The sequence below is a fragment of the Mus pahari genome, chromosome 1, assembly GCF_900095145.1.
Source record: "Mus pahari chromosome 1, PAHARI_EIJ_v1.1, whole genome shotgun sequence".
Classification (NCBI taxonomy): Eukaryota; Metazoa; Chordata; class Mammalia; order Rodentia; family Muridae; genus Mus; species Mus pahari.
Genome location: NC_034590.1, coordinates 132,436,538 through 132,450,449, shown reverse-complemented (window position 1 = coordinate 132,450,449; position 13,912 = coordinate 132,436,538). Strand labels below are relative to the sequence as shown.

The window sequence follows — 13,912 nt, the reverse complement described above, 5'->3', positions numbered from 1 at the left end:
CATGATTGCCTCCAACTCTTCACATGGCTGTCTTGGTTTTAGATTAATTTTTCAAGTAAAAACAGTATGTGCAAGTGTGGGAGAAAGGTATATGTTCATGAATGTAGGCAGAGAGTGTCAGATCTCTTGGTGCTAGAGATACAGATAGTTGTAAGTCATCTGTCATGGCAGCTAGGCCCCTTTGCCAGAGTAGTGTGCACTGTTAGCCAATGAGCCGTCTCTTCAGCCTGTGAAGCATGTTCTCACACCAGCACAGGCAGAGAGACTACAACATCTGCTGTTGCTAAAACCAATCTCATCAAACTGCAATTCTGCCCATGGCTCCATTAGTGCCCGACGAGATAAAAATCTCTTCCTTACAGGAGCAGCCGAGCATCTTACTCGTACAAATAAGTCAAATTAAAATAAGATTAGGTAACGAAAATTAACTGCAAGTCAAAATGAAATTTTCTGCAACAGGCCAAATAGTTGCTTCCCCTAAAGCATACATGCTGAACTTTTAAGGGCAGTGGCAAGGAGTGAGGACATGGGGTCTTTGGGGTGAAGGGGGTGGTGAAGGGGAAGCCCATCTGTGGTGCTAGAGTCTGACCCCATAACATCCTGCATACGAGACAAGCACTCTACCAGTGACATAACTGTTTCAGTGTCTTCAGCCAGTTTCTTTTATGTGAAGATCCAGGTTGAAGCCTGGAGTCTGCTACCACCTGACAATGCTGAACTTCAACGGAGGATTTCTGGCCGCCATATCTTTGAGAAAGATTTTATTTTTCTTGTTTATAAGTTTTAGAAATTTGTTGCAGTAGCCCAGAAAGACTAAGATGACTTTTTTTTAAAAAAAAATCTGTTTCAGGATGTGTGTTTTTAAGATCTTGGATGGCTAACTGGAACTCAGAGTCTCACGCTGGCTGGTTCATTTGTCCCATGTGCCACCTCTTGAGCCCCTGCTGGCTTCAGCACAGTTAAGTTAACCCTGTGGTGTATATACCACTACATTGCAAGATTATAATTTTGTCTAATATAATATAACTCTTGCTCATATGCAGGGTTTAGGCTTAAATAAATGGTAAAAAAAAAAAAAAGTAGCCCTTGCTTGTGCTTCATGGAGAAGCTGATGGTAAAAAACATATATTAAACTAACTTTATCCATTTGTGGGCTAATTTCTGCTCACTCCCTATTCTCTATTTATCCATATTTCACCGCCTGTGATTTCTTTGACTACTCACATATTTTAATCACCACTGTCCTTTCTGTTTCTTGTGACTAAGTTATTTTATGGTACATATTTCTAGCATCTGATATAACCTGGGCACTTACTGGATAGTAAGGTCTCTAAAATTAATTGCGGATTAGAGACTTTATAACACAATTATTTGAGCTTAAGAAGTTTTTGGTAAATCTGTGACCCAAGGCCATCTCCTAGAACTTGGCTGGCATGGTCTTAAAAATGACTTTGCCCACACAAAACTTAGTGTCTTATCTATAATTTCCACTTTGTTTCATAATAGTATAGAGAAAAAATATAAAAAAATAAATAAAATAATAAATAAATAATAAAATAATAAATAAATGATAAAATAAATAAATAATAAAATTAAAAAAATAAAACACTGGACACACTGAGCAGGTTATTTGCTCTGGTATACTTTATTTGTAGCTGCCCCATGATTCCTACATTTAGGTTATGGATAGAGGTCATCATTTTACTAGAAATAATTTTCCTTCTTCACTTTTGCACTCATAGCTTAAGTCCCATTGGCTTAGCCATTTGAGTGGAATAGTGCATCTTTCACTGGGATAGGCACTGAGCTCCAGGAAACAGAGCATTGAATCAGAATTGAGATTTCAAGAAATGATTAGGAACAGTGGTCTTTTTCTCCTTTATGATTTTCCAGACTCATGTCTGTTACATGTGGCATTTACAGAACATTTAAAATCCATGAGAATACAGTTGTTTTTCCCACTGGATGTTTTTAGACCCATTGTCAAAGATCAAGTGACCACAGGTGTGTGGGTTCATTTCTGGGTCTTCAATTCTATTCCATTGATTTACCTCTCTGTACCAGTACCATGCAGTTTTTATCACAATTGCTCTGTAGTACAGCTTGAGGTCAGGGATGGTGATTCCACCAGAAGTTCTTTTATTGTTGAGAATAGTTTTTGCTATCCTAGGTTTTTTGTTTTTCCAGATGAATTTGCAAATTGCCCTTTCTAACTCGGTGAAGAATTGAGTTGAAATTTTGATGATGATTGCGTTGAATCTGTAGATTGTTTTCAGCATGATAGCCATTTTTACTTTATTAATCCTGCCATTCCATGAGCATGGGAGATCTTTCCATCTTCTGAGATCTTCTTCTATTTCTTTCTTCAGAGACTACAGAGAATACAGCTCAACAAAGAGCTATAAAAGGGAGAAAGAAGATAACCACCACTTGTATATTGGAAACCTGTCAGAGCATCACAGTGTACTAGGTCCTCACTCATGATCACAAACCCTTTTCTATTCTTTCAACTTACCTCTACTCTAATCTCAAATGCATCCAATTATTTAATCCCTGATTACCTGAACTTGTCATCAATGAAATAAATATCCAAATATATGCACCAGGGAATTACAGGGTATGGGTTACTTTGTTGGTTAATTTTATTACAGGAACATTCTTTTAGTTTTTGTTTGTTTGTTTGTTTTTGTAGAGAAACCTGCCCTCAAACTCACAAATGGACAATAAGTTATTCTGCAGCAAATGGAAGCATAGCGCACACAGTTTGTGTTTCTGTCAAATCATGTTTGCCAGGTCGAGCACTGAGAACTCATAAAGTCAGAGTAGTGACTCTTGCTCCGTGGTATTTATCAGAAGACAACTGTATCACTGGAGAAACAAAATGTCAATATGCTCAGATTCTAAGTCCACATATTCTCATTTTAAAATGTTACTGTATGAAAATATGTTAGGAACATATATCACAGTTCTTACTTGTTTGTTTTTCTGTTTGTTGTATGGATATTATCATGTTCTACTGCTTGAAAAAGAGAGCCCCAGCTTCAAAGGCTTCCTGCTTCACATTGCCTAATAGAGTAACTCCTACAAAAAGGTGCAGGGTAAATGACCATTCAGGATTTTTTCTAGTTTACATATCTTTTCTTTTTTTATTGGTTATTTTATTTATACACATTTCAAATGTCTTCCTTCCCAGTCTCCATTCCACAACCCACCCCATCCCATGGTGCTCCTCCAGCCAGCCAGCCACCCCCTCCTCACGGCCCTAGCATCTCCCTACGCTGGGACATCAAGCCTCCACGGGACCAAGGGCCTCCTGTGCCATTGATGCCAGGACCCATCCATATATATTCTTTGGTTGGTGGTTTAGACCCTGGGAGTTCTTGGCGGTGGGCTCTGGAGAGTTGATATTGTTGTTCTTCATATGGGGTTGCAATCTGCTTCAGCTCCTTCAGTCCTTCCCCTAACTCTTCCATTGAGGTCCCTGGGCTCAGTCCAATGGCTGACTGTGAGTATCTGTTTCTCTATTAGGTGCTAGCAGAGCCTCTCAGGGGACAGCTATACAAGGGTCATGTCAGCAATTGCTTCTTGACATCAGCAAGAATAGGATTAGGTATCTGCAGACCAGATGGATCCCTAGGTAGAGCAGTCTCTGGATGGCCTTTCTTTCAGTCTCTGCTCCATTTTTTGACCCTCCATTTCCTTTAGACAGGAATAGTTCTGGGTTAAAAATTTTAAAATAGGTAGGTGGCCCCTTCCCTCAACTGGGGCTGTGTTCATCTACTGGAGGTGGTCTCTATAGGTCGTATCTCCCCTTTGTTGTGTACTTCAGCTAACAATCCCTGTTGGGTCCTGAGAACCTCTCACTTCCCCAACATCTATCAAACTCAGGGCTGAAATCAGCCAAGTAGAAACAAAAAGAACTATATAAAGAATCAACAAAACTAGCAGCTGGTTCTTTGAGACAATCAACAAGATAAATAAACTCTTAACCAAACTAACTAACACAGACAATATCCAAATTAACATAAACAGGAATGAAAAAGGAGACATAACAACAGAATCTGAGGAAATTAAAAAAAAATCAGATCCTACTACAAAAGCCTATACTCAACAAAACTGGAAAATCTAGATGAAATGAATGATTTTCTAGACAGATATCATGTACCAAAGTTAAATCAGAATCAGATAACCTATCTAAACATTCCCACAACCCCTAAGGAAATAGTAGCAGTCATTAAAAGTCTTCCAACCAAAACATCCCCAGGATCAGATGGTTTTAGTGCAGAATTATATCAGATCTTCAAAGAAGACCTAATACCAATACTTCTCAAACTATTCTGCAAAATAGAAACAGAAAGAACACTATCTAATTTATTCTATGAAGACACAGTTAGGCTGATACCTAAACCACACAAAGACCTAACAAAGAAAGAAAACTTCAGACCAGTTTCCCTTATGAATATTGATGCAAAAATACTCAATAAAATTCTTGCGAACCAAATCCAAGAACACATCAAAATGATCATTCACAATAATAAAGTAGGCTTCATCCCAGAGATGCAGGGATGGTTTAATATACAGAAATCCATCAATGTAATCCACTATGTAAACAAACTCAAAGAAAAAAACCATGTGATCATCTTATTAGATGTTGAAAATGCCTTTGACAAAATACAGCAGCCTTTCATGTTAAAAGTCTTGGAAAGGCCAGGAATTCAAGGCACATACTTAAACATAATAGAAGCAATATACAGCAAATTAGTATCCAGCATCAAATTAAATGGAGAGAAACTTGAAGCAGCCCCATTAAAAACCATCCACAAGACAAGGCTGCCCACTCTCTCCCTACTTATTCATTATTGTGCTCGAAGTTCTAGCTAGAGCAATTAGACAACAGAAGGAGGTCAAAAGGATACAAATTGGAAAGGAAGAAGTCAAGGTGTCACTATTTGTGGATATGATAGTATACGGTATCACTGTTTGTGGATGATATGATAGTATACACAAGCAACCCCAAAAAAGTCTACCAGAGACCTCTTACAGCTGATAAACAACTTCAGCAAAGTGGCTGGATATAAAATTAACTCAAATAAATCAGTAGCCTTCGCCTACGTAAAAGATAAAGGGGCTGAGAAAGAAATTAGGGAAATACACCTTCACAATAGTCATAAATAATATAAAATATCTTGGTGTGACAATAACCATTCAGGGTATTTAGTATCATTTTAACATATAAAATTGCTACATGTTTCAATAAGTTGTACTTTTGAAAAAGGAATCACAACAGTTTTCCAAAGGTCATGAGTGTGTGTGTGTGTGTGTGTGTGTGTGTATCTTGTGTGTATATGTGTATGTGTGGTGTATATGTGTATATGTGTGTGCATGAACTTTGTTAATAAATTAAAAGAGTAAGAATGTACGTGCACATAGAGATATCTATCTCATCTACTGAAAAATAACGAGATTTCCAAGGCAGCAAGCAGAGGGATTTGGGTGCTCAGGTTCAAATCCATCTCCCAGAAGACAGGGGTGTGATGTCTGTCAATCTAATTACACCTAAAACTTGCCTCTCTGTGAGTGAGCTAGAATGTTTCCTAGAAGAGTTATCTGGGAGAGGGGGCAGACTCTTCCCTTGAGAAGTAAGTAACTTGTGTGGAGGACGGACACATGGTGCAGTGATACAGTGATACCGTGATACTTGAGGGGAAAGCCTCTACTCTTGCTGGTCCCTGCCCATCTTCACTTCCTGCTGGTAATTGCACTGTATCTGTCTTGGAGAAGCCCTGCTTCTGCCATCCTTGAATGACACCAGAACCAAGGTTCTTTTGACTTCCAGTGTAACAGGACTAAAGCTAGTAACTCTCCAAAAAAAAAAAAAAAACAAAAAACCTTCTAGGACTTTAGCACCAGATTGGGATAGCTAAGACATCAAACCTCATGGATTAAATAGGTAATATACTAAAGCCAATCTGATAAATCCACTTGCAGAAGGTATTCATTATTTCTCTTTTGTTCCTCTGAAGGATGACACGTGATACAACAGGGTTTCTGAATATTTGAGCAATAAAGGAGTCAGATTATTTAAGACATATGAAAAGATAACTGAAGGAGAGTTAGTTAGTGGTCAGTTAATGCATAATAAAACTGATAGCTCTTTATTGGCTGCCTGTTCAGACAATGGCTGGGTTAATACATCTGAGTGTAGGGCCCTCTGACACCAAAAGGTGAGTCCTAAGAGGTTTTTTTTTTTTTTTTTCTTTCGAGACAGGGTTTGCCCTGGCTGTCCTGGAGAGTCCTAAAAGTTGGACAGAAGCAGCCTTCAAACCCCTGAAAAGTAACTTAAGCAGCTGTTATCATTAAGCTTGCATATCAGAAATAACAACTAGAACAAGCCAGTGAAATATGACTAATATACAATCCAAAAGAATGTGTTGAAATGGCAGAGTATTTTAAATTCAACCCAAAGGGGAGTGTTTAAATCAGTTAAGATTGGTCTCTTATTTAGTTTTCACCTCTGGTTCAAAAAGCTGAAATTACACCTCAGTGTTTCTTCTACTTTAAATATGAGTTCCTTGCTGTGGTGGTTTGAATAGAAATGCCCCCATAGACCACAAGGTATAACTGGAGTAACTGGGAATGGCATAGGCTTTTAAACCCCAAAGCCCACTCCAAGTTATATACCTCCCTCAAAAGGCCAAACTTCCTAACCCTTCCCAATCATTTCAACTCGGCATCAAATATTCAGATATATGAACCTAAGGGCCATTCTCATTTAAAAATATTCAGATATATGAACCTAAGGGCCATTCTCATTTAAATTACCATAGCCCGAGATACAACTGCATAGGTGTCTCCCTAGAGGAGAGGGATGGCTACTAATGATTTTCAAGGAAGGATAGTCATTGTCTTCCATTGTGTTGGTACTTGTAAGTATACCAGATTTCAGTGGATAATCCCAGTCCCAAGGCCACATACACTCCTTAGTTAAAAATCAATGGATTATAAAATCAATCAATCAATCAATCAATCAATCAATCAAACAAACCCAAAATAACATACATAAACAACAACAACAACAAAACCACTAAGACATCATCAAGGTAGGAGCATGGCAGAATCCAGGCAGGCGTGATGCAGGTGTAACTGAGAGTACTACCTCTCCATCTGTACACTGATAGGAGGAGACTGGCTTCCATGAAGCTAGGACGAGGCTCTTAAAGCCTACACCCACAGTGATGCACTTCCTCCAAGGTTACACCTTCTAATAGTGCCACTCCTTGAGCCAAGCATAATCAAAACCATCATACCCATGAATGTGAGAAAGGGTTGTGTGGGGAGGAATGGGCTTGACAGAAGTAGAAAGGAGATATGGGAGGCTGATGGGGAGAGGAGGATGTATTTTATAAGTTATGATTGAAACTGCCCAAAAGGAGACTTAATAAAAGTTAGGAAAGACTTCCCATTTTTTGAAGAGCTCTTCTCTGCCTACTAGATTTGAAGCCAGAGGGTGTGCAGGGTGTTGGACAGACCTCCACAACATGTTCGCTTTCTGAGCCTATACTGTCTTTTAAAGGATGCTCTGCCCAAGACTGCAATGTTTTATCATATTCCCACCAGGTACATTCTGATTTAGTGTAATTGTGTTGGATGTGTTCAGCAGAGATAGCTGGATTTGTATCACCAGTTTTAAAGTGTCATTTTGTGACTGAAGCAGTATGGGGCAAAACGTTAATCTTAAATCCAGAATATTTTCAAAATAATTGACTTGCAAACCTGGGGGAAGTTCATTTTTACTATTCTGTTTTAACTCATTTTTACTAAGATTATTATCATTATCATCACTGTTATTATAGTAATATTATTTTTTATTATTTTGCCTGATTTAACGTGTGTATTAATGTGAATATAAGTATTTTAGAGTGATTTTTAAATTTATAATTATGGTATTAATACATATATAGATCAATGTCTGTCTACTGGTAGTTGCCCTGTACCTGTTTCTTTTGAAAAAAGAATCTGTTTTTCAAGGTCCTTATATTAGTTAAGCCTGAAATATAGACATTTAAATGTTCACTCTAGAATCTGTGACTGAAGAAAAATGAAAAGAATGGGAAAAAAGTCATTTTCAACTTAAGTTTTTGTTGCTTGCATGGAGGGTTACAAGAAGCAGCAGGTAAACAACTGACCTTAGCTGCTATAATTTCATTGAGAGTATAAATTAGATTCCTAGGTGCCTTTCAGTATACTTGAGGCAATTGCTTATAGGTATGCCATCAGTTTTGAAGGTGAGACAATCTGAGCAGACAGTACTTTTTGGTTATTGTGTTTACTACAGAAGTAAACAGATAACCCAAAGAATTAGGAGCAGTAGCAGCTACAGACAGATACTCCATATTTCATCAAGCTTTCATTCGCCTTGTGGAACTCAAACGAGAAATCAGTGCTTTTCTTTAAAAACGGTATTTTCTCAGTGCCTATTATAGTAAGACTTACGTCATCACTGAGTAGTTAATGGAACACATTTGATAATAGAAAGCTAAATTATCTTCAGGACTATGAACATGTATTGCTTGTATTTCCATGTTCCATCGTGTGCATTCTAATATATTCAATTTTTATTAAAGAAGTGTTCTCTAAATTTTGTAAAAATAAAATGACACAGAAATGAATCACAAAATTATTAAAAGAAATATAGATGTCTATAGATACATATTTTGGGGGGTAGGCAAAGAAGCTTAAAGGGGAAAAAAAGAGAAAAAGTTTTCTGGAGGAGAAAGGACTTTAGGTTGTAATTTAGTTTTGCCCTAAAAGTAAATGATTGTTTCAAAGTGGAAACAGCAGATAAGGACAAAACTAGAAGGTTAACATACGGCATATGAAGATTTGTAAAAGTTAAACCCAAAAGAAAGATGGTGTGGATTGACTGAGTTGGATGTAATGAAAGGTTATTCAAAATTCCTAAGGCCAAAATTCAACACACTGATGTAGAACTGAAGCCCAACTCTGTTTACAACAAGGCTCTTAAAGCACTGATCCGATCTTAGCAATGTTTGCAGAAAAAAAGTTCCTTGAAGAACTAGGATTTAGTGTTTCATCTCTTCACCAAATGGACAGTTAAGCCACAGCGATTGGCTTTTATCCAGGTGCAAAGGCTGTATGATTCCCTGCTGGCTAAAGCTGCCTCCTTACCAGTAAGGAGGTTTCTATTGGAAAGAATTATTTCTACTTGGGCATTCTTAAGATTAAACAGTAATCATCAAACTTATTTTAGTAAATAAATATTTCTTATATTTTTGCTGACAAATTTTTAGTATAATACATTCTGATCACAACTTTCTGTCCCCCATTTCCTCCTAAACCTTCATACCCTGGAAATTCCATGCTTTTTCTTTCCCTTTCTTTTTAGAAAACAAACAGGCAAATAAAAAAATTTAAAAATATATAAGAACACAAGAAACAAACAGACAAACAAACTCAGACACACAGACATACACATGAAAAACCCATAAAAATACAAAATCAGAAACCAGGATAGTACAGGAAAAAAGCCCAAACAAAATGATATGAGAAAAAATTGTCTCCAAATGTACTATTAAGGTAATTTTTGTGTTGGCCGTCTAGACACGGGGCCTGTCCTGAAGTCTGGTTTGTATATCCCTTGAGACTCCATTGTAGAAAACGCTTGTAGGCACTTGTGAATTGATGATGGCTTCTTGGTAGAGATGAGAGATCATGTCCACTGCCCCCTCTAAGCACTGAGACCACCATCTTGCTTGAACCTCTGTAGGCCCTGCCTGGGCATGCTGCCACCGTCTCTGTGAGTACATATGTACACCAGTCCTGCTGTGTATGGAAGATAGTTTCCTTGGCATCAATCATTAATGCTTGTACAGTCTTTCTGCCTTCTCTTCTATAGAACTCTTTAACTCCCGAGGGAAGGGGTTTAGTGAAGACATTTCACTTAGGACTGAATGTTCCAAGCATTCCTCACTGTCTAGATATTGTCCAATAGTGGGTCTCTGTATAGGTCTAATCTCCTTCTCGACAGAGCTGCTCTGATGAGGAATGAGGAAAGCCTGATCTATGGCTATAGCAAAATGAATAGACAAATATTGAGCTCTGATTTTAAAATCTGCCTTGTAATTCTATGCGTTGGTGGTTAAATAATCAAATATTGCCTACATTTTAAAGTCACCAATAAATAAATGTTTGCTTTCTAAGCCAAATACAGTTGGATTGGTTTTTCTAAATCTAAGATCTGTCCCTTTTAGAAAAAAATATTTCTGTTCATATAATTACAGAGTATGCTAGGAAAATTGAGCAAGGGACTGTTGAAAAAAAATCTCTGTTAAAAGAAAATATTACTTAAATAAGGATAACACTTATTTTTATTATTGAAAAAGTAATAATTAAAAGTTCAGAATTGTTATAGAATATTTCTGTAGTAAGCTCTTGGGAAGATGAACAAACAATCCCTCAACCAAGAAAACCAAACAATGAAGCAACACCCTCCAGAAACAACAAAACTAAAAGAATAAATACTAAAACCAGGTGATTTTGCAGTTAGAATAGAAATTATGCCAAAGCTTCCTCTTGACCCCATGCAAAGAACCCTAGTAAGTGCTTTAAAGAAACTTCTGTGCGGTGAATCTTCAGAAGATAAAACCTTACATCTGTATTTACCACTCTGAACTCATGCCAATGTCTGAGAATAGGACCAAGTAGACTTTGGGCAATCTAGGCCATACCCATCTTCAGTTACAGCTAAGGACCCCAAGTAACAAAACTCAAAGCCCTCTGCTAAAGTGTCTACTTATTATCCCTCCTTTATGTTTTTAAAATCCTGTCATATTTAGAAATGTAAATACTGTTTGAGATGTTGGGAATTTCACTGGGACATTTTCCAAATGATGGCGATCTTGATTTTAGTGAAACTCAAAGATTGCATGATATCATCTCACAAGTCATGTTTTTATACTAACTGCTTACTTACTAGGTCTTTTACTTTACCCAGTAAAGTCTTCATGTTTAAGAAGATTCAAATGTCAACATGCTCATAAAACAATTCTCTCATTGTTTATCATAATTTTAATAAAAATACTGGTTTAAATTGACGAAGGCATATCTTACTTTCCCCAAAAGGAAATCTATTTGAGGGAGGGGGGGTTACCTCTACTTTAAGTTCAAATTCTCAGGATTCCAAAACAATAAAACTTCTTCCTACCAAAAAAATTAACTGAATTAAATTAATTGAATTAATATATTGGTATTGGTATTGAACATGTTAATATATAGTATACTGGGCTTGCTCCTGACCCTGAAGCTCTTCAGCAGCCCACGGCTTCATGCTCGCTTTCTCTCTCCACTGTAGAATTGGGCGGGTGCCAAGCATCCTGGAACCATTGTACGATGTGCTTGCTGTCCCTATACTCCTGGCTGGGCTTTGAGGTCCTCTGCAGATACCAACATCTCTGGAATACTAAGCTGCAGTTGCGGCCCCCTTTAATCATGGGGATCATGAAACCCACCACCAGCTACGGTTCCCCGAAAAGGCCAGTGCATATTCAGAGATTCCTCTCCTGAAGCAGCTCTTCCAGGTTCCCATCAGCACACCCAAGAATTTCTTTGGTGAGAATGTTAAGAAAGGAAGTGTAAATATCATATGCTTCTTAACAGCTGTGAGCATGGAGCAACCAGAGATGCTGGGGAAGGTGTCCAGAGAGCTATGGATGCGTGTTTGGTCTCGAGATGAATATATCACAGAGGCCCAGAACATTCTGGCTGCAGCAGAGAAGACCGGGATGTCCACAGCTCAATCCCAACACTTTCTGGAGAAGATCTCCACAGAACAGGTGAAGAACAAGCTCAGGGAGACCGCTGAGGCAGCCTATAAATACAGGGCCTCGGGGCTGCCCACCACGGTTGGCCATGTGGATGGCAAAACCTACATCTTATGTGGATCTGACCACATGGAGTTGCTAGCTTACCTGCTAGGAGAGAAATGGATGGGCCCTGTGCCCCCAACCCTGAATGCCAGACTTTAAGACTGCCTTAGAGAGTAACCTTTGATTTCTCCTTCTGATGTGGCCCTGGGAACTGGAGCAAGAGTCTACCTTTAGCTGTGGCTACTTTTACTCCTGTGCCTCACTAGTGCTTTTTGAAAAGCCTTAAGTTCTGCACTCCCATAAAATAAACCTGATGCCTGTGTGTGTGTGCGTGCGCGTGCGTGTGTGTGTGTGTGTGTGTGTGTGTGTGTGTGTGTGTGTGTGAAGTTTCTGGGAAGCCTATGACATACTTAGACAGCAAGGTTTTTTATGGCAGCTTTGACTCTATTGGACTATTTTTGACTCTATTCTTGAAATTTTTTTTTTTTGGAAGAAGTAGGTTTCTTCCTGTTTTTGCAAAAACATTTATTTATCCATTTATTTATTTTATATGATTACACTGTAGCTGACTTCAGACACACCAGAAGAGGGCATCAGATCCCATTACAGGTAGTTGTGAGCCACCATGTCGTTGCTGGGAATTGAATTCAAGACTTCTGGAAGAGCAGTCAGTGAGCCATTTTTCCAGCCCCTTCTCTTTAAATCTCAATCACACAAAAACAACACACTTCCAATGACAACACCAGTGACATTTATTTCTTAAGAATCAGTGTTTCCTGGTTAAATATGACTTCAATTGTTTGTCAACCATTTCCTTTATGACTACATGTCTGTCTCCTCAAATTTAGACCTTAAGAAGTCTTTTGCCAAAGTCTGATATTGCTGTATTAGGGTTTCTGCAGTTGATATTGAAAAACTGGTCCAGTGTGTCATAGCAGGCGACTGATGGTGCATACCTGTCTTTGTGTCCCCTTCAGTGAGCTATAGTTGTGGGTTTGTGTGCTTTGTAGCCTGTTATATGGAAAGCAACAGACAATCGAAGATTCCAGGAACGCTAACAGCTGCAAGTCACAGAATGGGAGTGTAACAAGTGGAAGCTTGCCTGAGGGTTTCTGTTTCTCTTCTACTTTTCATTAAGACTGGACTCAAACTTACATGTAAACTATTGGTAATTTAAGTTTCCTTTTGTGTCATTTTTGTGTAAAACTGTCTAATTTGAAAAAATGTAGGTTATGAAAAATAAAGATTTAGGCACTGTTCAATTTTTCTTTTGATTCTTTTAAATTAAATTTTTCTTCAAGGAAAAAAAAAAAAGAAGTCTTTTACCTACTGAGCTGCATACAATATTTGGCCTCCAAATGCACAAAAGGTGATACTTGGCCAACAGAGAACTGTGGACTAGGTTCCTGAAAGCCACACCTACATTAAAGATTCTACAGGACCACCCAAATGCTTAGAACTTCACTAATTGTAGAGAGCTGGAATGTTGCAGAGTCAAAGATGAATTATCTTGTTCTGCTTTTGGTTTTTAAATAGCCATTCACTCCCACCCCACTATCTGCTCTAACATTCTTTGCATATCAGATACAATCTTTCTATTAACATAGAAGACCAGTAGCTTTCACTAGCCCAAAAGCTAAGAATGCCATAAGCAAGAATAACATCAAAGATCCACAGCAGAAATTTCCCTGTTTGGTGAATCCTACCTATGTGGTGTCCCCACCTTGATATCTAAAAAGTGCCTTCAATTATGACTTCAGTTCTGTAACTGTAAGAACATAAAAGGTTGGTCTTCTCATTGGAATTTATTCGTGGGACAACCTGAATCTGTGTTCCTGGGCCAGGATCAGGCATATTTGACTCAATAGAAGTTTTTGTGTTCCACTGCAGGTGAGAATTATGCGTCATGTCAACACAATTATTATCTAAATATTTGTGTTCAAATACAGGTGAGCTTTTTATCTATCCCTTAGAACAAAAGGCTCTTCATCAGCGAGGCTTCTTGAAAATCTTGCAGTTCCAGTTGC

The 13,912-nt window shown here is 38.1% G+C and overlaps 1 pseudogene; it reads left to right on the top strand.

Annotated features, from left to right (window-relative positions):
• The first annotated feature begins 11,345 nt into the window (after positions 1-11,345).
• Positions 11,346-12,044, top strand: LOC110331741 (annotated as a pseudogene).
• Positions 12,045-13,912: the final 1,868 nt, after the last annotated feature.